This window comes from Oryx dammah, unplaced genomic scaffold (genome assembly GCF_014754425.2).
Source record: "Oryx dammah isolate SB20612 unplaced genomic scaffold, SCBI_Odam_1.1 HiC_scaffold_16, whole genome shotgun sequence".
Lineage (NCBI taxonomy): Eukaryota > Metazoa > Chordata > Mammalia > Artiodactyla > Bovidae > Oryx > Oryx dammah.
Window position 1 is genome coordinate 47,495,724 of NW_024070200.1, and position 27,998 is coordinate 47,523,721.

General features: G+C 45.4%; 1 long non-coding RNA gene across 1 annotated transcript; it reads right to left on the reverse strand.

Moving 5' to 3' along the window:
- Positions 1 to 470: 470 nt before the first annotated feature.
- Positions 471 to 22,041, reverse strand: LOC120875618. Its single transcript, XR_005723997.1, has 3 exons — positions 20,634 to 22,041; positions 13,598 to 13,839; positions 471 to 2,662 (listed from the first exon to the last, which is right to left on the reverse strand). It is a non-coding gene; the product is annotated as an uncharacterized LOC120875618 (long non-coding RNA).
- Positions 22,042 to 27,998: the final 5,957 nt, after the last annotated feature.

A 27,998-nucleotide genomic window follows, 5' to 3' on the forward strand; every position in this document is an offset into this window, starting at 1 on the left:
GCATTCAGATGGGTATAGCTTTCCTTTACTCCTTTGCCTTTTGCTTCTCTTCTTTTCTCAGCTACTTGTAAGGCCTCCTCAGTCAATCATCTTACCTTTTGCATTTCTTTTTCTTGGGGATGATTTTGATCACTGCTTCCTGTACAATGTTACGAACCTCTGTCCATAGTTCTTCAGGTACTCTGTCTATCAAATCTAATGCCTTGAATCTATTTGTCACTTCCACTGTATACGCATAAGGGATTTGATTTCAGTCATACCTGAATAGCTTAGTGATTTTCTCTACTTTCTTTAATTTAAGTCTGAATTTTATAATAAGGAGTTCATAATCTGAGCCATAGTCAGCTCCCAGTCTTGTTTCTGATAACTGTACAGAACTTCTCTGTCTTTGGCTGCAAAGAATATAATCAGTCTGATTTCAGTGTTGTAGCCACGCGTTCTGGGAAACAAACTCACTCAGAAGGACAATGCAGATAGTGGAGTGCAGTTTATTACACCAGTGGGCCCAAGGCAGAGTCTCCTCTTAGCCAAGAACCCCGACTAGTTTTTGTGAAAAACCTTATATACCTTAAGAGTACTTGCTCAAACCCACCTCCCAAAATTCCTTGAAACTAGTCTGGACAGGTAAAAGAGAGACAAAGTTACCCATGAGTCATGTGTCACAAGACTAGATAAACAGTGGATATTTATCAATAGGCCTATGGTCATATCCCGATAAACATAATGGAATTTATGACTTTGTTCTGTTACAGAGATAATTAGCATATTCTTTTAGGCAACAGAGAGTCCAAGTGCAAGTCCTGAGGCTCCTTTATCAGGGGGTCTGGTTTTCCATTTCTATAGACGCTGGGCACGAAGTTCAGAGTCCACTGGGAGGGTGACAATGTGTGTGGCCTAATTTTCACACCCTGGCCTAAGACGGAGTCCAGCTCTGTTTCCTCCTTCATCAGTACTGACCATCTGGTGATGTCCATGTGTAGAGTCGTCTCTTGTGTTGTTGGAAGAGGGTGTTTGCTATGACCAGTGGGTAGCACTGGAGAAGATGGCCATCTGCAAACGGAAGCCTCAGAAGGAGCCAAGACCTTGATCTTGGACTTCTAAGCTTCAGAAATATAAGAAAATAAATTTCTGTTGTAGAACCACCCAGTCTCTGGTATTTGTTACAGTAACACTAACAGACGGATATATCGTGTCATTAAAAAGAGGGAGAAGGCAATCAATACAAGTTCTTGGCATTTCAGACGTTCACAGTGGAGGTTACTGCTGGTAATGAGAAAGGCATGGGGTTAGGAAGTAATTTGTAACTTTTTGTTTTCCTGGCTGAAATTTGAGCCTCAGCCTGTGGGGCAAGCAGAGGATCCAGCAGAGCCAAGATGAGGCATCTTTACTACAAGCTGCCACTGGCGTCCACCTACACAGTCACTGGAGAGTATTCACAGAGACTTAAAGGCAGGTCTCTTCCTGATGAATGGTCCTGAGTAGAAAGCCTGCCCCTGGGGCAGGGAAGAGAAAGGGAGGAACAAAGAGAAGGGTGGTTCTTTTGAAAAAGTCTTCAAAAGAGCAGACAGTGCAAGGTCCGACCTGGTGATCACTTAGGCCCACCACACTCTCCAGGCAGAGCTCTGATTTTCCGGTGGGTTCCCCGTTATTGTCGTTCAGTCACTAAGTCATGTCCGACTCTTTGAGACCCCATGGACTGCAGCATGCCAGGCTGCCCTGTCCTTCACCATCTCCCAGGGTTTGCTGAGATTCATATCCATCGAGTCAGTGATGCCATCCAACCATCTCATCTTCTGTCGTGCCCTTCTGCCCTTCTCCTGCCTTCAATCTTTCCCAGCTTCAGGGTCTTTTCCAATGAGTTGATTCTTTCCATCAGGTGGCCAAAGTATTGCAGCTTCAGCTTCAGCATCAGTTCTTCCAATGAATATTTAGGGTTGAGTGGGCCCCAGACCCTTTTAGAAATTGAGCAAAAGTAAGAGAAAGATGCCTAGGCATAAATGGGGCAGGGGTTGTATCTTCCCCTTCCAATATTCATGTACTCTAATTGAACTTCCTTTCTAGTTAAAAACATAGAAAGGCAATTAATGGCACTGTTTCAACTGAGATCTTGTCAGCAAAGTGCCCACCGAGTAAGAGATAAAACCTGACTGAAGGGTAAAAGGGCAATCAGATGGAAACTGGGAAGAAGCCAGGAACCAGAACAAACATTTCCACGAAACAGGAGGCAAAGGCTCCATGGAGGTCTATCCTGATTCTCCAGAGAGCAAGGGGGGAATGGAGGACCTGAAGAAGTATCTTTTTTGCATAACGTGCCCTAGGAGAGGGGCTTCACAGGTGGAGCTAGTGGTAAAGAATCCCTCCGCTAATGTAGAAGTCACAGGAGACAAGGGTTCCATCCCTGGGTTGGGAATATTTCCTGGAGGAGGAACGGGCAACCCACTCAAGTATTCTTGCATGGGAAATTCCATGGACAGAGGAGCCTGGTGGGCCACAGTCCACGGGGTTGCAAAGAGTTAAACATGACTGAGCAACTGAGCATGCACACTGTAGCGGGGGCATCCTGGGCTGACCTTGTAGCCCAGAAATGTTTCCTCTTGAGCAAAAGCACATCAGACAGCAGGAAGCTAGGTGGAATCAAGTGTTGGACACAGGTGAAACGAGCCTGTGTGATGAGAAAGTGAAATTATGAACATACAGGTAAGTGGCCCAATTCAGGGATTCTTCTATGCATGGGGACATGGGAGGCTTGCCAAGTTCACTGGACTCGCTCCTATACACCCTGAATGCCAGACAATGGACAAAGTAGTGGAGATTAAAATCTTTTTGCCTTTGGGAACGCATGTACACCTGTGGTGGATTCATGTCAATCTATGCCAAAACCAATACAGAATTGTAAAGTAAAAATTAAAAATAAATAAATAAATTAAAAAAAAAATCTTTTTGCCTTATTGGCAAACAGGAAAGTATAAGAATGTTCATCACAGAGCTATTCATATTTGTGAAAAATTGTTCTCAACTAGAGGCTGCTGAAATAGATGATGGTGTATTGTTTGAATGACTTTCAGGCAGCCATCTAAAATGATGGTGTAGAAAATGGTCTAAAGAGCTTTCTCACTCCTACTTTGAGCCATGGGGTCATTTTTCCTTTGGACTTTTATTTTGGGGTGGGGAGTGGGGGCCAAGCAGCACGTGGGATCTTAGTTCCCTGTCCAAGAATCGAACCTGTGCCCCCATCAATGGAAGGGCAGCATATTAAACACTGGACCACCAGGAAAGTCCCTCCATTGAACTTTTCAAAGCAGATTTAACCTTCAGGGTGGGATGCAAGTAGCCACACCCTTTCCTTCCTTGACACTCACTGCAGTGTGAGATGATGTCTCCCAAGTGTTCACTCCACGTAGGTTCAGAGCACACTGGGACCACCTATGGGGCAAGACCCTTTAGCCTCTCTTATGCTCAGTTCTGGGCTTCCTTGGTGACACAGTCAGTAAAGAATCCACCTGCAATGCAGGAGACTTGGGTTCAGTTCCTGGGTTGGGAAGATCCCCTGGAGAAGGAAATGGCAATCCACTCCAGTACTCTTGTCTGGAAAAATCGCATTCTGGACAGAGGAGCCAGGAGGGCTACAGTCCAGGGGGTCGCAAGAGTCGGACACGATTTAGCGACTAAACCACCACCACCATCCTCTGTTCTGCACTGTAAAGCAGAGGGAATAAGAGCAGACAGGCTTTTACTTTATGTCCTAAGGGAGATGAGACCCACAGTGGTGACAGCCCAGAATGTTTATTATAGGAGACCAGGTCCCCATCCCACACTTGCTGAGCTTGGTGGCTCAGATCCTGACTTAGCTACCTTCCTCCCGGGTGGCCTTGGACAAAGAACTTCTTGCCCTCTGTAAAATGAGGATAACAAAACATGTGGCTAAAGTGCTTATATTGAGAATTAATATTAATATATCTAAACTATTCTGTCTGGTAGAGTAACCATCAGCTACCTGCATCCATGGAACACTTGAAAATGTGGCTCCTTCAGACTGAGGTGTGCCCTAAGTATAAATTCACATTGGATTTTGAAGACTTAATAAGAAAAGAGAATGCAAAGTATCTCACAGATAATTAATATTTTACATCTTTTAGGTTAAATAGAATATATTTTAGAGTTACTTTCACTTTTAAAAAAACTTTTAATAATACCGAGCAGTTACAAATTTTCCCCTGGATATCTCCCATATATTCATTAGGTATACATGTTTATTACTTGGAGAAGGGAATGGCTACTCACTCTGGTATCCTTGCCTAGAGAATCCCATGGACAGAGGAGCCTGGTGGGCTACAGTCCATGGGGTCACAAAGAGTTGAACACGACTGAGCAACTAACACTTTCACTTTTCTTCTTCATACATGCTTGTATTAACATACATGTCTGTCTGTATTTCTTCCTATCTAAAATTTTTTTGGTCATGCCAAACAGCATGTAGGATCCTAGTTCCCTGAACAGGAATTGAACTTGTGACACTTGCATTGGAAGCTTGGAGTTTAACCAATGCAATGGACCACCAGCAAAGTCCCCAGAGACTTTTTGTTTTGAGGGGGTTAGGGTTAGGGATCTTACTTCCCTGACCAGGGATAGAATTTGAGCCCCCTGAAGTGGAAATGTAGCGTCCCAACCACTGGACCACCAGGGAAGTCCCCTGTTTGTATTTCTTAAACAATAAATAAAATAACATGCAGCTAATAGACTATTTTAAATTACCTAATTGGCTGGCACTCCAAGTTTATTAGCTGGCTTAGAACACGGCCAACCTGGCATGTAGCAGGAGTAGTTTACTATCAGACTGTAAAGAATCCGCCTGCACTGTGGGAGACCTGGGTTCAATCCCTGGGTTGGAAAGATCCCTTGGAGGAGGGCATGGCAACCCACTCCAGTATTCTTGCCTGGAGAATCCCCATGGACAGAGGAGCCTGATGGGCTATGGTCCATGGGGTTGCAAAGAGTGGGACATGACTAGTGACTAAGCACGGTAGTGTTTAGCGCTTGGCACTTGGTAAGCACTTATCAAGCGTCAGTTTTTGTTCTGAAGACTTTTCAGGGGCCCTCTCCTGCCTCTGCATTGGAGATCTGTGCCTGGGAGGCACTGTCTGTTTCCCTGTGGGGATTTGTCGTAATCATCCATGGGGAGAGCTTCCCCATTTTTCCTTTAATCTTTCCCACCCTCAAGGCCTCTCCAGGGATGTCTGCACACACAGGCACACACACACACACACACACACACAGGTGCAGACTTTCTTGACGTCCAGTCCTCCAGCACCTCCTGTCACTCCTGTGGTTCCAGTCCCACACTGAGTCCACCTGGCTTGGGCTTGGGGATTCCTTATTCTCTGCTTTATGCCCAGGGCCTGTGCTTCTGAGGCTTGATCCCCAATGCTCAGGTAGATGAAACGTTGCCAGCAGGGCCTGTTTGCAAGCTGCCAAAAGGATGCCCAGAGAGGCCTTTACTCTGACAAATTCATTCCTGGGGCTCCCAGGTCTATCCTCAGCCTGGCAGCTGGTGGAGAGAAGATGGCATCTCAACTGTGGACTTGGACTACTAAATTCTTCAGGGGGCCAAAGTACACACCAGATGCCACATTTCCATGGCCTTTAGCAGCGTGAGAACTGTTATTCTTTCGGTGAGTATCTGGATCAGTCACTTCGGCTGAGGAAGGGGAGGTGCCAGGGACAGGGTTAAACATTGGAGGAACTGAACAGCTTTACTGGGGTCTTAACAGGAACTTGGGGGAAAGGGACCCCTCATAAGAGAGGAGAAGATCAGAAAAATGATAAGGGGCCAGGACAAAAGAGCAGGAGCCTCAGCCTGGGAGGTGTGTGTCCCGTGAGAAATCCCCAGTGGCAGGGACAAAGGACCTTCTTTAAAACAAGTGAGGTGAAATATACATGGCTTCCCTGATGGCTCATCAGGTAGGCGCAGGAGATGTGGGTTCAATCCCTGGGTCAGGAAGATTCCCCCGGAGGAGGAAATGGCAACCCACATAATGCACACAACATAAATTTTATGTTTTTAACCATTTCTAGGGGTACATCCTCTTTGGTTAGAGCCATCACCCCATTCCATCTTCCCCAAACAAAATTCTGTACCAGTTAAACAATACCTTTCCATTCCTCCAGCCTCTGGCAACCACCATTCTATTTCCTATGCGACCATTCTCAGTGCCTCATAGAAACTACTGTGTTGTTAGGCTTATTTCACTTAGCATACTGTCCTCAAGGTTAATCCGTGGTGCAGCGTGTGTCAGAATAGTCTTCCTTTTTAAGGCTGAATAACATTCCATTGTATTGTTGTTCAGTCACTAAGTTGTGTGCGACTGTTTGCGACCCCACAAACTGCAGCACACCACGCTTCCCGGTCCTTCACCAGTATAATCTCATTTTGTTTATCCATTCACCCATTAGTAAACACTTGGGTAGCTTCCATCTTTTGGCTGTTATAATTAATGCTGCTATCAACATGGGTATACAGATATCTCTTTGAAACCCTGCTTTCAATTCTTTTAGGTATCCACCCAGAAGTGGAATTGCTGCATCCTATGGTAATTCTACTTTTAATTTTTGAGGACTGGTATGCTATTGTCTACAGTGGCTGTGTTAGGGGAAGCACACTGCCTGAAACTGCCCACCTGGCCAGGCACCCTAGTAACCATTTGCATGAGTTGCTTTACGACAGGAGGTCCTGGTATGGAACATGGAACTAATAAGCCAGCAGCAACCAGAAGAATTCAGGAAAGGTCAAAAGGAGACACTACGTGTCCGACCACCTCCCTGAATCCTTCTCGCTGGCATCCATCTTGGCTGAGCGATGCGTGTGCCACCAGGAAGGACTCTGAGTCAGAATGATTGGCTAAAGACAACCCAGAAACTAATCCCATCACCATAAAACCCGAGATTGTGAGCCACGTTGCAAAGCAGTCCTTCTGGGTCTCCTTACCCCACCGCTTTCTGCCCGGGCGCCCCTTCCCAATAAAATATCTTGCTTTGTCAGCGCATGTGTCTCTTCGGACAATTCATTTCCAAGTGTTAGACAAGAGCCCACTTCCAGGCCCTGGAAGGGGTCCCCCTTCTTGCAACAGCTGTATCATTTTACATTCTCACCAACAGTGTGTTAAAGTTCCAATTTCTGAAAAGACAACCTACTAAATGGGAGAAAACATTTGCAAATGGTATTACCAATAACAGTTAATATTAAATGTACATAAAGAGCTCATACACCTCAACATAAAATAATTCCCAAACAACCCCACTGAAATATGGGTGGAAGATCTGAATAGACATTTTTCCAAAGAAGACTTACAGATGGCCAACAGGCACATGAAAAGATGCCCAACATCGTTAATCATCATAGAAATGCACATTAAAGCCACAATGAGATATCACCAAACATCTGTCAGAATGGTTATCATCAAAAAGACACAAATAAATGGTGAGGATGTGGAGAAAAGGGAATCCTCATACACCAGTGGTGGGCATATAAATTAGTGTGGTCACTGCAGAAAACAACACAGAGGTTTCTCAGAAAACTAAAACTAGAACTGCCAGATGACCCAGCAATCCACTCCTAGGTATACCTCCCCCCCAAATTAAAACACTAATCTGAAAAAGCACACACACCATAATGTTCACGGCAGCATCATTTATAATCGCCGAGATATAGAAGCAACCCAGGCGTCCATCAACAGATGAACGGATAAAGAAGAGGTAGGATAAAACAACAACATAATAAAAAGGAAAGAGAATTTGCCAGTTGCAACAACATGGTTACACCTATAGGGTATTCTGCTAGGTGAAATAAGTCAGACGATATCTTTTATACATGTAATCTAATAAATAAACTAGTGAATATAACAAAAAGAAACAGACTCATAGATATAGAGAATAATCTAGTAGGTTAACTATGGGAAGAGGAGACGGGGAGGGAAAAGATAGGGGCAGAGAATTAAGAGGCACAAACTTCTACATATAAAATAAATGAGCTGCAAGGATATATTGTAGGAAACAGGGAATAGAGTCAAATTTTGAAATAACTATAAGTGGAATACAACCTTTAAAAATTGTGAATCATGGCCTTCCCTGGTGGCTGAAGGGTAAAGAACCCTCCTGCCACTGCGGAAGACACAGGTTCAACCAGGGAAGGTCCCACATGACACGGAGAATCTAAGCCGGCGTGCCACGACTACTGAGCCTGTGCACACCGAGCCCGGGAGCTGCAGCTACTGAGCCCGTGTGCCCCAACTGCAGAAACCTAAATGCTCCAGAGCCCGTGCTCTGCAATAAGAGGGGCTACTGCGACGAGAAGTCTGCCAGCGCAACTAGTGAGCAGCACCCACTCGCTGAAACTAGAGAACACCCCTCACAGCAACGAAGACCCAGCACTGCCAAAAATAATAAATAAAATTTGTTTAAAAAAATTGTGAATCACTATGTTGGACACCTGAAGTTTATATAATACTTTACAGCAAGTAATACCTCAAGAAAACACACAAGTTACGGGAATTCCCTGGTGGTCCAGTGGTTAGGACTCAGCGCTTTCACTGCTGTGGCCCACATTCAGTCTCTTGATTGAACTAAGATCCCTCAAGTGCACCAAAGAGGGGGAAAAATGTTCCCATTACTCCACATCCTCACCCACATTTGTCATTTTCTTGTTCTTCCCTGACTCTGAGTCCAGGATGGGTGGACAGCAGAGGAAAGAGAGAGGTTGGAGAAGTGGGAGGAAGGGGCCTGGGAGGGCAGTGGTGCTGGACTGTGGCCATCGGGTGCCTGGATCACAAGGCATCTTGAACCCTTAAACCCGGGAAACAGTGAGGAAGATGCTAGGCGTCCCACTTCCTGTGATGGGAGTGACAGGAGATTCTATTTAGATCTCAAGGGCCAGGGCCATCCCAGCTGGCACACAGCTCACAGCCTGGGCACTTGGTCCTTGCCTGAATTTACCTCGTGGGCAGACCATCTCCAGGCCAAGGGAGGAAGGCCTGGGGGGCTGGGATCAGCGCAAGGGGCCCTAAGGGGCTGCATGCCTGGGTGACTGCCTGTGGTCGGGCCCACCACCCCTCCCTGAGGAGACACTGCCACCTTCTGGCCCTTTGTTGACCAACTGCCCCACCCCATCCCAGAAAGAGCTTTGTCTTAATCAAGAAAGGGAACTGGACCTCTGTGTGTGTGTGTGCGCGTGCGTGTGTGTGTGTGTGTGTGTGTGTGTGTGTGTGTGTGTGTGTTTAGTCACTGACTGTGACCCCCACAGACTGCAGCCCACCAGGCTCCTCGGTCCATGGGATTCTCCAGACAAGAGCACTGGGGTGGATTGCCATGCCCTCCTCCAGGGGATCTTCCCGACCCAGGGATCAAACCTGTCTCCTGTGATGGCAGGTGGGCTCTTCACCCCTGAGCCACCTGGGAAGCCCGAGGTTTCCTCTACTTGTTTACAATCCTGTCTTCCTGGGGCCCACCCAGGTTGCCTGCCTCAGAGCCTTTTCAACCTGTTGATCTCGCCCACTGAGAGCTTAACACAAAGAGATAGGCTTTGTCTGCCTTGCTTTTCTGTTGACTGGGGGCAGGGCCTCACTGTGGACTGCCATCTTTGCTGGGGTAAAGGGTCCAGCCCCGAGCGCTGTTTCCAGGGTCTCTCCATTGTTTCTTTGTTTGCTGGTTGGTTGGTTGGTGTTTTGTTTTGTTTTTTGGAGGGGGCGGAAATCCTCAACTATTGTTCCCTCTTAGGCAGGCCCGCGGGGATTCCATGACTAGTTAACCAGCTTCTCAAGTTTCTCAAGGTGTTTATTTCTCTCTCTGTTTTTTAACAGTCTAACTTCCCCCTCCCCCCACCCTGCCCCCACCTCTGCTGCTTTGTCTCATTACTTGAGGTGTGGACAAACACTTTCTTCCAGGCCCCATAAGAACCACTGTAACGTGGCCCCAAGCCCTTTGGGGGACTTCCCTGGTGGTCCAGTGGCTAAGTCTCTGAGCGTCCAATGCAGGGTGCCAGGGGTTAGAGCCTTGGTCACGGAAATAGTAATAGCTCCCACATGTTGCAACTAAAGATCTTGAATGTCACCACTAAGACCTGGCACAGCCAAATAAATACACACTAAAAAAAAAAAAATTTTTTTTAGGAAGCCCTTTGTTTGGCTGTCTCAAACTCTGTTAAAACCCAAATCCTCTCCAGCAGCAGACCCTACTGGAAGACCAGCTCTTCAGTCTTCACCAGGACCAGCTCCTGGGTCTTCCCATTCCCAAGTCCCAAATCGCTAGACTACCACGTTGAATGGTTTCTTGTCTTAGATTCCAGAATGTCCAATAATGTTGTCCTGACCTTGTCCAGGGAGGCCCTGAGTCCCTGGGGATTCAGTGGGGGAAAGGAGGAACCTGGCGGAGAGGCCAAGGCTTCCCAGGTATACGCCGCATCTGCTGATGGTCCGCCCCCATTGCCCACCTCCTTCCCTGACTTGAAGATTCTCTTCCCACTCCACAGTTCCTCCCTCCTCTCTCCAGGGCAGATCTATTCATTAGCCACCTGCAACAAATGCAATTCCTTCTTCCTTTTCCCCTAGGCAGCATGTTTCAGAGGTTCCTATGGAGACTGGCCTTCAGGAGGTTGAGAGGTCATGCATGGCCAGACCACATGTCCCAGCCAGATTGCAGCCAGTTGTTCAGAGGGCGTCCTTCCCTTCTACCCAAAGGTGGTGGCTGTCAGATATTCTGGAAACAAGGATGCTCACTCCTCGAGTCCTTAGGGGTTGCTAAGGGGACCTTGGGGCTTCCCAAGTGGTGCTGCTGGTAAAGAATCTGCCTGCCAAAGCAGGAGATATAAGAGATGTGGGTTCTATCACTGAGTTGGAAAGATCCCATGGAGGAGGGCATGGTAACCCACTCCAGTATTCTTGCCTGGAAAATTCCATGGACAGAGGAGCCTGGAGGGTTACTACAGTCCATAAGGTTGCACAGAGTCAGACATAACTGAAGCGACTTTGCATGCACACATACAAGGGCACTCTGAGGTTGTCTCTATTCCGCAGGTTTGACCCAGGGCTTCAGAAGCTGGCCAGACTGTGATGTCCAGCAGAGCAGACACAGATCAGCCCTTTTGCTCCCCAAGAGCCCCGTGGGGTGAACGGGAGCTACAGTAACAGGGAAGGAGACATGGTAGGAGATGGGAGGAACCATTCCTCTGTTCCTGGGGGCTGTTCCTGGGGGCTGTTCCTGGGGGCTGCCCCTCTGACCATCAGACCTAGAAGGACCAGGTGCTGCTGACACACCCCCAACCCCACTGGCCATCCTCTTTCTGGAATTTTCTGCAAGCCATTTTTTAAAATGGTCTTTCAGCCATGTCTGACCGTTTGTGACCCCATGGACTGTAGCCCGCCAGGCTCCTCTGGCCATGGGATTCTCCAGGCAAGAATACTGGAGTGGGGTTGTCACACCCTCCTCCAGGTGATCCTTCCAACCAAGGGATCGAACTCAGGTCTCCGGCAGTACAGGTGGATTCTTTACTGTCAGAGCCACCAGGAAACACCACTATGAAGTTCTTTGGGAAAAAAAAAAATATATATATATATATATATATATATATATATTTCACACCTAAGTACATGGGACTGGAATTGGTTTATAAAGTTTCCTTAATTTATTTATTTTTTGGCTGCACCTTGGGGCATGGGGGATTGTAGTTTCTGGACCAGGGATTGAACGCTTGCCCCATGCATTGAAGTCTTAACCACTGGACCACCAGGGCAGTCCCTATAATGTTGATTTTATATTTAGTCTCACTTAAAAGTTTTCAATAGCCTCCCGCAAATCCTGGAATAACAGAGTCCTTACCAAGTCTGGAACATCCCATGGACGGAGGAGCCTGGTGGGCTACAGTCCATGGGGTCGCTAAGAGTCGGACACAACTGAGCAACTTCACTTTCACTTTTCACTTTCACGTATTGGAGAAGGAAATGGCAACCCACTCCAGTGTTCTTGCCTGGAGAATCCTGGGGACAGGGGAGCCTGGTGGGCTGCCGTCTATGGCGTTGCACAGAGTCGGACATGACTGAAGCGACTTAGCAGCAGCAGCAGTAGCAGTACCAACTCTTGAAGGCCCAAGAGGAACCAGCCCCTGCCCCGTCCCCTGAACTCACCACCCAGCCCCTGAACTCACCACCCAGCCCTCTCCCCTGGCTCACCAAACTCCAGGCACACTCATCTTCTCACGGTCCTGCCATTCCAAGCCTGATCCAGCCCCAGGGACTTTGCACTGATTGTTCCTTCTGCTCAGAATGTTCTTCACACCAGTGGCCTCATGGCCGGCTCCTTGTTGTTTGGTTTGTAGCTCAGGCGTCAGCCTCCCCTGACTACTCCAGTCTAGAGTAGCCTCCCCTTCCGTAAGCTCTATCTCCTCATCCTATTTCACTTTATTCTCCACACATAACCCTCTCTGAAGCTTACACTTCAGCATCCCTCACTCACATAGTCCCCTTCCAGGGGTCTCCCTAATTTTGTATTATTTTCTCAGAAAGGATCCCCTTCTCGGCCAACCCAACTGTGTAAGCTCCAGGCCCCTCAGAATCTAGACTCATCTGTACCCAGAGCAAAGGACCAGGCTGTATTTGGTACATCCTGTGCCTGCCACTGGCAGGAAGACAGACTCAGCATTCCTCCTGCCAGGCTATTTCAACACTCGTGGCCTCCCTGATCTCTTTCGGTCTGGATGCCAAGAGGAAACCTTGCCCAGGAATCTGGGTAACTGCCCTGCTCACTGTACCCAGGATTCAAGGTTGAGGTGGGGGGCATAGTGGGAGTGGAGGCGGCGGGGAGAATGAGGGATGTCCAAACTCCAAAGGCTGCTCTCTGTGCGTCTCCTTCTGGACACCCCTGCCCTGACTCCCCCAAACAGACATAAACGTTCTCAATCAGCAGCCACACTGCTCTCTATTTAGTGAGGAGACTGAAAAATCTATGCTTCCGTAGAATCTTTAATCTCTTTCTCTTCTAAGATATTTTGGCAAAGCTAATCCTAAGGTCTATCACTGTCTCCTCCTCTCACCAGCTTGAGCATATATTCAGTGCGCAGGTTTTAACCCTCCTGCTGCCTCACCCTTGGCGGACCTGGCTGAGTGATCACACAACTTTTCCATTGGGCCTTCTGTATAACCACCACTAATTAATCGGAGAGAAAACCTAATTACCTCCTAATGAAGTTCAGGTCTAAATGATTGAAGAAGGACTTTCTTGGTGGTCTGGTGGCTAAGACTCTGTGCTCCCAATGCAGGGGGTCTGGGTTAAATTCCTGGTCAGGGAACTAGATCCCACATGCCACAGCTAAAAATCCTACATGCCCCAATTAAGACCCAGTGCAGCCAGATAAATAAAAATAAATAGTAATACAATTTTTTAAATGACTGAAGAGGTAAATCTGGTTCAAAGCCAATGCTTCCAATAAATTTCTATATCTATGCTGAATTCAGGGAGGCAGTTTCCAAAGACATATTTTCTATTTAATTAAGCAAGGGGAGACTTGGGGAGACCGCAACACCTTGTGGTACATCCCATGACACAGTGGAAAACTAACCTGCAGTTGAAAGTCCTACTCTGTTCTGGGCAAGACGATTACCTTCTTCACGGAGTTACTGTGCACGTTGTTCCAGTCAGCTCAGGCTGCTGTAACAAATCACCCCAGACAGGTGGCTGAAACAGGTAACTTGTACTTCTCACATTCCTCGAGGCTGGGACTCCAAGAACAAGATGCTGGCTGATTCCATGTCTGATGAGAACCCATTTCCAAGCTGCAGACACCTGGCTTCCCCTTGTAACCTTCCATGGTGGAAAGAAATCCAGAGACACCCTCAAGCCGTTACTGGGAGCCACGGTGAGCTGTCCTTAGTATCCAGACAGACTGTCACCTCCTGGTGGCCAAAGCAGTAAGAAAGTTGATGGACAATGAACGTATTGAGCTTAAGGACTGCAGGCACACAGCATTCACAGACTCCCGTCTGTGATGTTGGGCAGTGACTCCTGAGAAGACTGTGCCTGACCCCACCCCACACACGTGTTACTTCTGACTTCAGCTCATCTCTTGTTAACTTCCACTGACCAACTGGTTGTCACAAACTCCACCAGTCTCCTGCGTGTTCCCAACTGTTCATCCCCTCACTTTCTGCCTCCCACTTGTCAGAGGAAATAGACACCATCAGGCAGCCACCTCGTCCCCAGGAAAGAAGGGGGAGACTCTCTGCCGTCTGCCGTCGGGGGCTCAGACCCCTCAGGGCCTGGGGCCTCAGCCACCTCTTGCCTTTACCTTTCTCTCTCACTGGCATATTCAGCCTCACCTCTGCCAGCTCCTTTTCCTGAGCGTTTAAATTTGCCAAAGGTTGGGAACTCTCTGGCGGTCCATTAGTTAGGACTCTGAACTCTACGGCTGAGGGGCCAGGTTCAATCCATGTTATTGTTGTTGTTGTTCAGTGGCTAAGTCATGTCTAACTGTCTTAAAACCCCAATTCCCAAAGCCCTCCTTCCCCCTCGGCTCTCCCTTCTGATTCCTTTTCCCTGAAAGAGAGGTCTACACTGGCTGACCCACTTTGCTAACTCCTAGCCTTTCCTCATGGAGAACGCAATGGCAACTCACTCCAGTACTCTTGCCTGGAAAATTCCATGGGCGGAGGAGCCTGGTAGGCTGCAGTCCATGGGGTCACACAGAGTCGGACACGACTGAGCAACTTCACTTTCACTTTCACTTTTCGCTTTCATGCATTGGAGAAGGAAATGGCAACCCACTCCAGTGTTCTTCCCTGCAGAATCCCAGGGACAGGGGAGCCTGGTGGGCTGCCATCTATGGGGTTGCACAGAGTCGGACACGACTGAAGCGACTTAGCAGCAGCAGCAGCAGCCTTTCCTCAACCCATTGCTGGGAAAGCACCTGCTTTCCCTGCGGCAGCTGCCGTACCATCCAGCAGAGAAACAGGAGTGCCCACTGCCAAGGTCACAGATGGCCTCTGGTTTTTCTTTTTGGTTGAGCTGTGTCTTTGTTGCAGCACACAGGCTTTTCTCTAGTTGCAGTGCGTGGGCTCAATAGTTACGGCACTGGAGCCTAGTTGCCATGCAGCATTTAGCATCTTAGCTGTATGACCAGGGACTGAACCTGTGTCCCCTGGATTGGAAGGCAGATTCTTAACCACTGGACCCCCGGGAAGTCCCACAGATGGTCTCTGGGAGGCTAAACCCAGGGGACACCTCTCAGCGCTCCACTTCTTGTCTGTTCTGTAGTCTTCCCGCTTCAGCCCATCCTTTGGGAATCTCACACTTTCTGTGACAGCCCTGCTGGGTCTCCTCTTCCTCCGGGGCCCTCAGGTATTGGTGACCCGCAGGGTCTCATCCACTCTCCTGCCTCCCCGCATCTCCTCCATCCTCACAGCACACTGTCTTCCTGAGCAATTTTTTCAGACCCTAGGCTTCCACCACTATCTCTAGGCTGAGAACATTTAGGAGGAAGTAACACAGTGAAGTTGCTTCCCAGGTGGTGCAGCGGTCAAGAATCCCTCTCCCAATGCAGGAGACGTGGGTTCGATCCCTGGGTCAGGAAACTCCCTTGGAGGAGGAAATGACAACCTTCTTCAGTAATCTTGCCTGGGATATCCCATGGACAGAGGAGCCTGGTAGGCTACAGTCCATGGGGTCACAAAGACTTGGACATGATTAGAGACCAAACACACTCACAATATGTGGAAGAATGAAAAATAAGCATATATGGGAGGTCTAGTGGTTAAGATTCCATGCTTCCAATGCAGGGGGTGCAGGTTTGATCCCTGGTTGGGGAACTAAGATCCCACATGCCACATGGCTCAGCCCAAAAAAAAAAAAAGCACATATGAACCGAGACTACTGTGTGAAGGAAGACAGTTGAGGGAGAAAGGAAGAACACTGGGACACTGGCTCCTTCCCTTATGAGTGTTTGCAGATGAGCACGCCACCCTATGTCCTGGATTTCTCACAGAACTGGAATAAAAATAGTACGCACTTCATAGGGTTGTTATGAGGCTTAAGCAGGATAATTCTAGAATAAGCACCCAGTGTCTGTACTTGTCAACATCATGACTCTGTTATTTGCAGGGGTAGAGAAGCAATAGGGAGAAGAGAGGTTAAGCTGAGAAATGGATAGCTTGGATCCAGGTTTTGAAATATATGAAGGCAGTAGACTGATGGGGTCTCTTTGCCAAGGGCATTCCTAACCCAACAACACAGACACTATGGGGCTCAGAGCCCAGGAGCTGGAAGCTCCTTCCCAGGCCTGCTGCTCTCCTTCTGGCCATCTGGTTGACCTTGTGAGCCCTGACGTGGGTTCAGCAAGTGGTTGGCTACAATGCCCTACGTGCATGTCCCAGGCATTCCCAAGACAGTCTGTCCTGAAGCAGGGGGAGGTGCCAGTGGCTGCGAATGATAAACAGTTTAGAGTCAGGGAAGAAAAGGTCACCTTTGGGCTGTGACCTGGGGGAAGGGACACTTGTCCCAGAGGAACAAGCACTAGTCCTTAAGAAGTACATTGAACCTGCCCTTGGCACTTGTCCAGTCGCCAGATCTTAAACACAAATGCTACTTGTCTGTGACAGGCTTCAAGTGAGGGCTCGTAGGCTAATTTGTAAGTGTGCTAAGTCGCTTCAGTTGTGTCTGACTCTTTGCAATCCAATGGACCATAGCCCACTAGGTTCCTCTGTCCATGGGATTCTCCAGGCAAGAATACTGGAGTAGGTTGCCATGCCCTCCTCCAGGGAATCTTTCCCACCCAGGGTTTGAACCTGAGTCTCTTATATTGCCTGCACTGGTAGGTGGGTTCTTTAACACTAGCTCCACCATCAGCCTGCAATGCAGGAGATCTGGATTCAATTCCTGGGTGGGGAAGATCCCCTGGAGGAGGACAAGGCAACCCACTAACAGTATTCTTGCCTAGAAATCCCCATGGACAGAGGAGCCTGGCGGGTTACAGTCAGCAGGGTTGCAAAAAGTCAGCCACAACTGAGTAACTAAGCACTGCACACAGGCCACCAATTCCGTGATGGCTGCAGCCAACTTATACAGGCTCAAGAGAGCCAACTGTTAAATTTTCAGGAATTTTGTAAGCCAATTATGAAACATAGGCATTATCAAAAATTAAGTTATGTAAACTCACAATGAAATAAACCATATTGAAAGACTCTAAACTCATTGATTCCTATTTTATGGTATTTTACTAGTATTTCCCCTCTTCAGGATATTTACATGTATTGTATCTATCTGACGGAAAACTCTAACGTGGAAATACTATACAACTCTGTGTTCAGTGATGTTATGTTAATAGTTCGAAATTGGCCGTGGTGGAAGTATCTATACTACAGAAATGCTACAAATCAACATACACACACACCCTCCATAGAGCTGGTTGTTAACATTTACTGGGGACTTTCCTGGTGGTCCAGTTGTTAAGAATCTGCTTTGCAATACAGGGGACACAGGTTTGATCCCTGGTGGGGGAACAAAGATCCCACATGCCTTGGAGCAACTAAGCCTGTGATCCGTTGCAGCTACTGAGCTCATGCGCACCAGAGCCCACACATCACAGCTAGACAGTCCGTGTACCGCAACACAGAGCCTATGTGCTGCAACTAAGACCCGATGCAGCCAAATCAATTAATTAAAAAAAACAAAACATTTACCAGCACCCCCCTGGATAAACTGATGTCTAGAAAAAAAATTTTTTTTGGCCCTGTGACTTGTGGGATCTCAGTTCTCAGACCAAGGATTGAGCCAGGGCCATGGCAGTGAAAGCCCATTATCCCAACCACCAGGCCGTCAGGGAACTCCTACTGAGATTTTTGTCTTTAGCCACTTCTTCTGGGCTCAGCTGGTAAAGAATCTGCCTGCAAAGTGGGAGACCTGGGTTTGATCCCTGGCCTGGGTTGGGAAGATCCCCTGGAGAAGGGAACAGCTATCCACTCCCGTATTCTGGCCTGGAGAATTCCATGGATTGTATTGTCCGTGAGGTCCCAAAGAGTCAGACATGACTGAACGACTTTTACTTCTGATGAGTTTCAGCAGTCTCCATCAGCTCCACAGAAACAGGACCTTCTAGTTTTGGTAGTGTAGTAGTGTTCATTGCTCAGGCATGTCTGACCCTTTGCGACTCCATGGATTATAGCCTGCCATGCTACTTTGTCTATGGGACTCTCCAGGCAAGAATCCTGGAGTGGGTTGCCATTTCCTTCTCCAGGGGATCTTCCTGACCCAGGGACTGAACCTGGGTCTCCTGCATTGCTGGCAGGTCATTTACTATCTGAGTCACCAGGTAATCTCACTGGACTATATCCCACAGAATGTGAATGTTATTGCGTTCAGTCACTAATGGTTCAGTCGCCAAAGAGTTGCAAATGGACTGCAGTATGCCAGGGTTCCCTTCCCTGTCTTTCCCTGTCTCCTGAAGTTTGCTCAAACTCATGTCCATTGAGTTGGTGATGCTATCCAACCATGTCATCTCATCCACCCCCTTCTCCTCCTGCCCTCAATCTGTCCCAGCATCAAGGTCTTTTCCAGTGAGTCAGCTTTTCACATCAGGTGGCCATAGTATTGGAGCTTCAGCTTCAGCATCAGTCCTTCCAATGAGAATAATGGTGGTCATTACTGATCACTTAACACTTGTCTCAGCTTCCTTTAGGTTGCCCTTACAACATCACCATGAGCTTGGTATTAAATTTTACTCTACCATTTTACAATGATAAAGTGAGCCACAGAGACAGTACGTAATTCTCTCTCAAGGTAACCAGAAAAAATAATCCTCTCCTAACCACTACAGATAAAGAATAATCTGATAAAGAAATGTGATTAAGTGGCTCAACTGCCACTCCTTCAAGGTGCCAGCCCTGACTTTAATTTTCCCTACCAAAGGGCATTCATCTTGATGTTGTTTTATTGTTCTTAGTCACATTAAATAAAACAGAATATAGCCTATCCCAGAACTTTAGACTTTAATGAATAAGTAAGACTGTTCTGGAGTCACTCTTTCAGTTGGCGTGTTATTGTTCAGTCTCTCAGTCGTGTCCAGCTCTTTTCAACCCCATGGACTTGCAGCACACCAGGCTTCCCTGTCCTTCAGCATCTCCTAGAGTTTGCTCAAACTCATGTCCATTGAGTTGGTGATGCCATCCAACCGTCTTGTCCTCTGTCATCCCCTTCTCCTCCTGCCTTCAATCTTTCCCAGCATCAGGGTCTTTTCCAATGAGTTGGCTCTTTGCATCAGCTGGCCAAAGTATTGGAGCTTCAGCTTTAGCATCAGCCCTTCCAATAAATATTCAGGGTTGATTTCCTTTAGAATTGACTGGTTTGATCTCCTTTCAGTTGATGTAGTACTTCTAAACAATCAATTTTTAATTAGGAACTGAGATCCAGCTATGAAACCAACTCAGTTCAAGATCTACACACCTCTCAGACCAAAGTCTTTAAAGTTCCCACAACTTGTAAAAGGTTACAGAGCTTGTAAGAGATGAAGACAAGATATTAACTAGGCCTGCCTGGATTCCAGAGTCCCTGTTCCAATAAGAGGCATATGATGACTGGGTTAAAAAGCAAAATTCAACTGAGTAAATTTAAAGATTTAATTGTCCTTATTTAATGATTCATGAATTCAGCAGCACTCCATCTGGCAAAGGAGCTCTGAGCAACTGTTCAAAAGGGAAGACTTTATAGGCAGGAGGCAGGGCAAGGAAGTTATTCTAGCTGAGAGTGGATTGTTTCAGGCAAGGTCACCTTCCTTTAAGGGGCGGCTGGTACTATCGGGCAGGTAACCCTTACTAGTGCTGACCAGGTAATTCCAGATTGGCTGATTAAAGATCACATTCCTGGGAGAGGCTGAAAATGCCAAGAGGTTAGGGCTTTTTGTTTTTGTATTTTATTGAAGTATAGTTGATTTGCAGTGTTGTGTTAGGGGCTTTCCTGGTAGCTCAGCTGGTAAAGAATCTACCTGCAAAGCAGGAGACCCTGGTTTAATTCCTGGGTTGGGAAGATCCCCTGGAGAAGGGATAGGCTACCCACTCCAGCATTCTTGGGCTTCCCTGCTGGCTCAGTTGGTAAAGAATCAGCCTGCAATGGCTACCCACTCCAGTATTCTGGTGTGGAGAATTGCATGGACTGTAGTTTTGGAGAAGGAAATGGCAACCTACTCCAATATTCTAGCCTGGAGAATCACATGGACAGAGGAGCTGGTGGGTACAGTCCACGGGGTCACAAAGAGTCAGACACGACTGAGTGACTAATTTTCTTTTTCAGTGTCGTGTTATAGGTTAGTTATTAAGTCTTGACTTGCTGATATGGGGTTTTAAGGGAATTCATCTGGAGTCTGTTGTCTCTTTTTCAACACTATTAGGCATTTACTTTAAAAAGTCTTGTAGAAGAATATTTGTGCTAGGTTGCTTCAGTCATGTCTGACTTTTTGCAACCCTATGACCATAGCCCACCAAGCTCCTCTGTCTATGGGTTTCTCCTGGCAAGATACTGGAGTGGATTGCCATGCCCTCCTCTGGGGGATCTTCCCAGAAGAATATTTAATGGTAAAGAAAAAAGCCTGTTAAGTATTAAATTAAGGGACTTACTTGGTGGTCCAGTGGCTGAGATCCTGAACTCCCAACACAAGGGGTCCCAGTTTCATCTCTGGTCAGGGAACTAGATCCCAAATGCTGCAACCTTCATGCCACAACTAAGACCCAGTGCAGCCAAATAAATAAAATCCATTTTTTAAAGTATTAAGTTAAAAATGGAAGTTAAAAAAATCTGAACTATATCAATTCTTGGGTACATATTGTTTTTCACATTTTACGTGTCTGAAATAGGGTGCATCAAAAATCAATTCCAGGGGAATTATAGATATCAATGTGAAAGGTAAAACAATAAAGCTTCTAGAAGATATTACAGGGCTAATTAAAGATTTATCACACAGGAAATAAGACATAAACATAAAAGGCTAATAAGTTGGACTAAATTAAAATTAAGATTTTTTTATTTTTGCATCAAAAGACATTTTAAGCGAATGAGAAGGCGAGCCAGTGAATGGGAGAAAAAACTTTTGCAATACATATATCCAAAAAGGGGACTCATATCAGAATGTATATTGAACTCCTACAAATCACAAACTGGCAAACAATCCAATGGAAAAAAAAATAAGCAAAAAGTTTGAAACATTCACTTTACAAAAGAGAATATTCAAATGGACAATAAGGATATGAAAAGAAGCTCAATCTCATCAGTCTCCAGGGACATGCAACTTGCTAGTCTAACACACTGACCAATTGCTCCCCAGAGAACATGGGAAGTGCAATTTAAAGCCACCATGAGAACCACAATACACCCCCAAGAATGCCTAAAACTGAAAAGAATGAGAACGCAAACTGTTAGCATGAGATGTGGAGAAACCAAAGCTCTCCTACGTTGCGGGAATATAAATTAGACACTCAGAAAATTGTTTGGCAGTGTCTGTTAAAGTCAAATGCTTGTCAGTATCATCCAACAGAATTTCATACAAATGTGCAGCAAAAGACGAGAACCAGAATATTCATAGAAGCATCATTAATAATAGCCCCTACCTGGAAACCACCCAAATACCATCTGTAGTAGAATGGACACATTGCGGCAGATTCATAAACAGAATTTTATATAGAAGCAGAACTAATAAATTACAGCTACATGCAAAAACATGGAAGAATTTTACAAACAGCATTGAGAACAAGTAAGACACAACAGAGTACATACAGTATGATTCCATTTACAGAAAAACAAAAATAGGCAAAAACAGTCTATTTCAGTAGAAGTTAGGATAGCAAATGGGAAGTTGGGAAAGGTAGTGCCTAGAAGGTGGTTTAAGGAGGGTTTGGGGGACCCTGGTGATGTTATGTTTCCTGATCTGCGTAGTGATTCAGTCAACATTCGTAAGTTGTACACTAATAATTTGTGTACTTTCCGTATATGTGTGTTAGTCGCTCAGTTGTGTCCAACTTTTTGCAACTCCATGGACTGTAGCCCACCTGGCTCCTCTGTCCCTGGGATTCTCCAGGCAAGAATACTAGAGTGGGTTGCCATTTTCTCCTCCAGGGGATCTTCTTGACCCATGGGTTGAACCCAGGTCTCCTGCATTTGCAGGCAGGTCTGAGCCACCATATGTGTGTATAGATATATATTATACTTCAGTAAAAAGTATACCAAATGAAGATAAAATTGAACAATTTGAGACCAAGAAGGTTAATTACTCACAGATCTTCATTGAAAGACCTGTTAAATGATGTCATCCAGTTATCAGGAAATTGAACTCAGCAGGTAGGAGTGGAATGTAAGAACCACTGCAGAGCCAAGAAACAGGCAAACACGTAGATAAATCTATTTGGAAAAAAAATGGAGGGGCTCAGATAACCCAGTGGAGCCTAAAATGCTATGGAATAATAATGTGGAAAACAGGAGAGGAGAAATTGGATAGAAATTATCTAAGTTTCACATATTTCTAAGAAGGATAAAGATAATGAGTAGGAAACTTTTTACAATCAAGTCAAGAATTTCATTTCTAAGCAAGTAAAAATACAATGCATAATTTCTAAACCAGTGAAAAGGGTGAGAAAGAATAAAGAAGTCTGCATTGTTATAGTAGAAAACTAAAAATGGGGGGACTTTCCTGGCAGTCCAGTGGTTAAGACTCTGTGCTCCCAATGCTGGGGGCAACAGGTTCAATCCCTGGCTAGAGAACCAGGATCTTGCATGCTGCATGGCGCAGCCAAAAATAAAAAAGAAGAAGAAGCACTTAAAGACAAGCATGGAAAGTAGAAAATGCAAAATAAAGTGACAGGCATAAGTTTAAAATTTTCAGTAATCCCTATAAATGTAAATAGTTTAAATGTGTCTGTTAAAAGACAGGGACTTTTAAATTTGTTACAAAAACAAAATTCAACTACATTGCAACCTAATGACAGAAAAGATGAAAGTAAGATGCATGAAAAACATATATATATACCAGGCAAATACCAAGGAAAATAAAGCTCATGTTGCAATATAAGATAAATCTTAAAGAAAAAAGCAATATTAAGTATAAGGATGATCATAGGTCAATGATGAAAGGAAAAATTCACTAGAAAAATATTGCACATAAACCTACACTTTACAACATAGCTTCAAAATATATATAGCACAAATGGATGAAATCACAAAGAGAAATGAACACGTTCACAACCATACTGGGAGAGCTTAACATCTCTCTCAGAAACTAAGAGATCAAGCCTAGAAAAAATGATAAGAATATAGACTGGAAGAACACAATGACATGAATGTTCCAACGTGCAGACACAGAATGCTGTATCTTACAGCTGCACGTGTATGTTCAGTGGCTCAGTCATCTCCGATGTTTGCAAACCCATGGGCTGTAGCCCGCCAGGCTCCTCTGTCCATGGGATTCTCCAGGCAAGAATACTGGAGTGGGTTGCCGTTTCTTCCTCCAGTGGATCTTTCAGACCCAGCAATCAAACCTGAGTCTCCTGGGTCTCCTGCATCGGCAGGCAGATTTTTACCACTAGTGCCACCTGGGAAGTCTTAGGGAACTATATTTTTTTGTCTGCAAGAACACATGAAGTTACAGATGTGGCTACACGTGGGACCACAAAGGAAGAGTCAATAAGTGCCGAAGAAGCATTGTGCGATAAAATATAAAATCACTGTCAAGAAGAAAGCCCCCAAACCTACTCTGGCATAACAGAAATAGGACAAACTAACATCAGGGCCTTCCCAATGCAGTGGGAATGACACACTTTACATAAAATTTTGGTTATATATATATTTTTAAGCTTGAATCTAATGATAAGGAAACCATCAGACAAAAGAAACAAGGCAATTGTAAAGGACAGTCTACAAAACAGCTGCCCTGGAAATCTTCAAAAAAATTCAAAATTATACACCTCCCACTGATTCTCCCACAAAAGAAGGTACTGCTTTAGCTTAGAGAAAGCTAATGAAGGACTTCCCTGGTGGTCCAGTGGTTAAGAGGCTGAACTCTCAATGCAGAGGGCCTGGGTTTGATCCCTGGTCAGGGAACTAAATCCCACATGCCACAACTAAGACTCAGTGCAGCCAAATACATAAATATTAAAAAAAAAAGTATCTAATGAGACGTGACAACCAAATGCCATGCCTGAGCCTTGATTCTGGATCCCAGACCATCTTCCCAAATTTAAAGGAATGACTGGGACAGTCTTGGGACAATTTAATACAGACTACAGATTATATAGCATTACCATATAAATGTTAAATTTCTTGTGTGTGATAACGTGTCCCCCATTTTTTTTTTTTTTAAGCTCTTAGTGCTTTCCTCTAGGATAATTCTCCAGCTTCTTGGTCTTAGGATCCCTTTACACCCTGAGAAGTTGTTGAGAACTCCAAAGGTTGTTTACATAGATTATAGAAAACCCTATTTGGGGCTTCCCAGGTGGCACAATGGTAAGGAATTCGCCTGCCAATGCAGGAGACTCGGATTCAACCTCTGGTCTGAGAAGATGCCCTGGAGGAGGAAATGGCAACTCACTCCAGTATTTTGCCTGGGAAATCCCATGGACAGAGGAGCCTGGCGGGCTACAGTTCATTGGATTACAAAGAGTTGGACATGACTGAACACGTACACGAAAACCTATTTACTGAATTAAAAGTTAAAACAAAATTTGAAACATGTTTATATATTCACTTAAAAATAACTACATTTGCCAAAATAAAAGAGTTAATGAGGAGAGCTGTTTTGTTTACATTTTGCAACTCTCTTCATATCTGACTTCTCAGAAGTATTAGTAGCTGGATTCTCACACCCAATTCAGCATTCAGTATGTTGCTGTATTTTCTTTTGGTTGAAGTGTTTGAAGAAAATCCAGCCTCACACAGATATGCAGTTGGAAAAAAAGAGGAGTGTTTCAATAGTTTTTTTCAGATGTTAGGATTCTTCTCCCCTCCTCCATGCTCTCATTATTAAACCCCATTTAATTTTTAACGATCAACAACACCAAAAACACAAAGTAGAATAAAAGAAAAGTTTTTGTTATAAGTACCATTTAATTAAAGCTGTTTACAACTATTATCTCCCACAGGAGTTACACATGAATTTTAAAAGTGTAAGAGGAGTGGTCCAGTGGTTAAGACTCTGTGCTTCCACTGCAGGGGGCACGGGATTAATCCCTGGTCCAGAAAGTTCCACATGCCTCACAGAATGGCCAAGAAAAAGAGAGAGAGAGACGAGAGAGACAGCAGAAGCAGCACATGGGGTTGGACAAGCCAGCAGGAGTTTCACTGCCACAGGAAGGGGGCCAGGTGTGGGTGGGTTTCTTTTAAGATTTACTTTGACTGAGAAAGTGGTAAGTGGCATAAGCAGCTGAGAGTGTGCCCCCAGTATGAGAGCTCTTCCCCTTCCCACTTCTCTCTCTCTGTGCTGTGCTCAGTTGTATCCCACTCTTTGCGACCCAGGCTATCCCACTCTATAGCCCGCCAGGCTCCTCTGTCCATGGGATTCTCCAGGCAAGAATCCTGGAGTGGGTTTCCATGCCCTCCTTCAGGGGATCTTCCCGACCCAGGAATTGAACCCATGTCCCGTGCGTCTCCTGCATTGGCAGATGGGTTCTTTGCCACTAGCGCCACCTAGGAAGCCCTCCCACTCCTCACTCCAAGGTATAATTTTGGGGGAAAAACAAAATGTCCTATATCTAGTTAATTGTGTTACCTAATATTACATCTCTAGTCTGTTTTCCTACACTAAGCAATTCAGCAGGACTGAATGTCCTACAGTTTAACTAATTCTGACACTATCTTCTTGCAGAAAGCATTAGATCCTCCAGATTAAGAGCTCGGATCTACAACACTGGTGCTTATCACCAACCAGGGACATTTCAGTTGCATTTCTGACTCACCTGCTAAAAACTGGGGATTTACATGACCCCTTCCTTGGGCCCCATAATTTCCTGGGACAACTCACAAAACACTGGAAATGTTGGTTCACAGTTCTCAATTTATTATAAAGGATGTATAAAGGCCTCAGATAAACAGCCAGATGAAGAGGTACATAGGGTGAGGTCCAAAGGGGTCCTGAGCACAGGAGATTCTGTCTTAGTGGACCTGAGATACTCAAAAAGGATTACCTATGAATAACAGAAGGAAACTCCTATCTCTTAGGAAATTTCAACGGTTTTGTGAGCTCTGTGCCAGGAACTAGGGGCAAAGACCAAATATATTCTCTACCACAACTTTCTTATAAGGCAGGCATGGCATTGACTGATACCTGGCTTAAAGTCTAAAAATCATGCCCAGATAACACATGTAAGCATTTATAGTTCATCAGATAAAACTTTCATTTCAGTTAAAATTGAACACGTCTGAACCATTGATCTTGATCAAGTTAGGGTCAATGACTGTGATTTGTTCACATCCCCACAGTTCTGGATCAGAATATATTCTGATCAAATAATCTGCAAAGGAGATAACCTAGTTTTGAATCTATAATATAAAAGCAAAGAGGCAATGCTTTTCTGCTCAGTTATCATGTTTAGGATCTTTCCAAGGAATGTAATAAGACCCAGGAAGCACCTCTTGCTGCCTGTGCCAAAAGTTTCATGTACTGTCCTTGAGCATGGAAATGGTCAGCTGACCGGCTGTATGCAGTCCACAATGGTTCTCCCACAAACATCCACACAGCTGTCACACAGTTCTTCTCATCCAGTGTGAAGCAGTGATAAATGACTGCAAGAAGCATTATTACCTTTTGTTTCTTCATAAAAATCTGAATCCATGTTATTGTTGTTCAGTTGCTAAGTTGTGTCCGATGCTTTTCGACCCCATGGATTGCCTCGCGCCAGGCTTCTGTGTCCTCCACTATCTCCTGGAGTTTGCTCAAATTCATGTCCATTGAGTCCATGATGCAATCTAACCATTTCATTCTCTGCCATCCCCTTTTTATCTTGCCCTCAACCTTTTCCAGCATGAGGGTCTTTTTCAATAAGTCGATTCTTTGCATCCAGTGGCACAAGTATTGGAGCTTCAGCTTCAGCATCAGGCCTTCCAATGCATACTCAGGCTTGATTTCCTATAAGATTGACTGGTTTTACCTCCTTGCAGGCCAAGGGACTCTCAAGAGTTTTTAGCACCACAATTCAAAAGCATCAAGTCTTCAGCACTCAGCCTTCTTTATGGTTCAACTCTCACATCTGTAAATGACTTGTGGGAAAAAACCACAGCTTTGACTATACAGACCTTTGTCAGCAACATGATGTCTCTGCTTTTTTAATATACTGTCTAGGTTTGTCATAGCTTTCTTTCCAAGGAGCAAGCATCTTTTAATTTCAAGGCTTGTAGTCCCTATCTGAATCCATGAGTCCTCTTTATCTCTTTCATAGTAGTACCCACTGCCATCCAAACTGTAGCAAATTTTACATCCTAGTGCAAATGCTTCCATAAAAACATCTTTTCTTTTCACTGTTTTTAAATGTATTGAAAAGTAGACTTTTAATTTGATTTAAATTTATTTGGCTATGCAGGGTCTTGGTTGTGGCTGGTGGGCTCTTAGTTGTAGCATACAGGATCTAGTTCCCTAATCAGGGGTTGAACCCAGGCCCACTGGGCTCGGAGCAAAGAGTCTTAAAAACTTGACCATCAAGGAAGTCCCAAAACATCTTAACCTTTTCTTCATAATCTGGAAGTTTATTTTTGTGTATGGTTATTATGTCTATCTAGGAGTAGTTTCTCTTCATGAGTTTTTTCTAATTCTGGATCATTCTCATATTTGTCAACTTCCAGTAAAGGACTCTAAGCTGGCACAGCTGCTGCAGACTGGGCTCCAGGTCACAGGGATACCTCAGGTCATCTTGGGACTTGTCCATGTACCAGATCTGCACCATGATCTGGGCCTGGGGGGCTGCAGGGCGGTGCTTCCCACCATAGTAGGCATTGCAAGCACCAGGTGC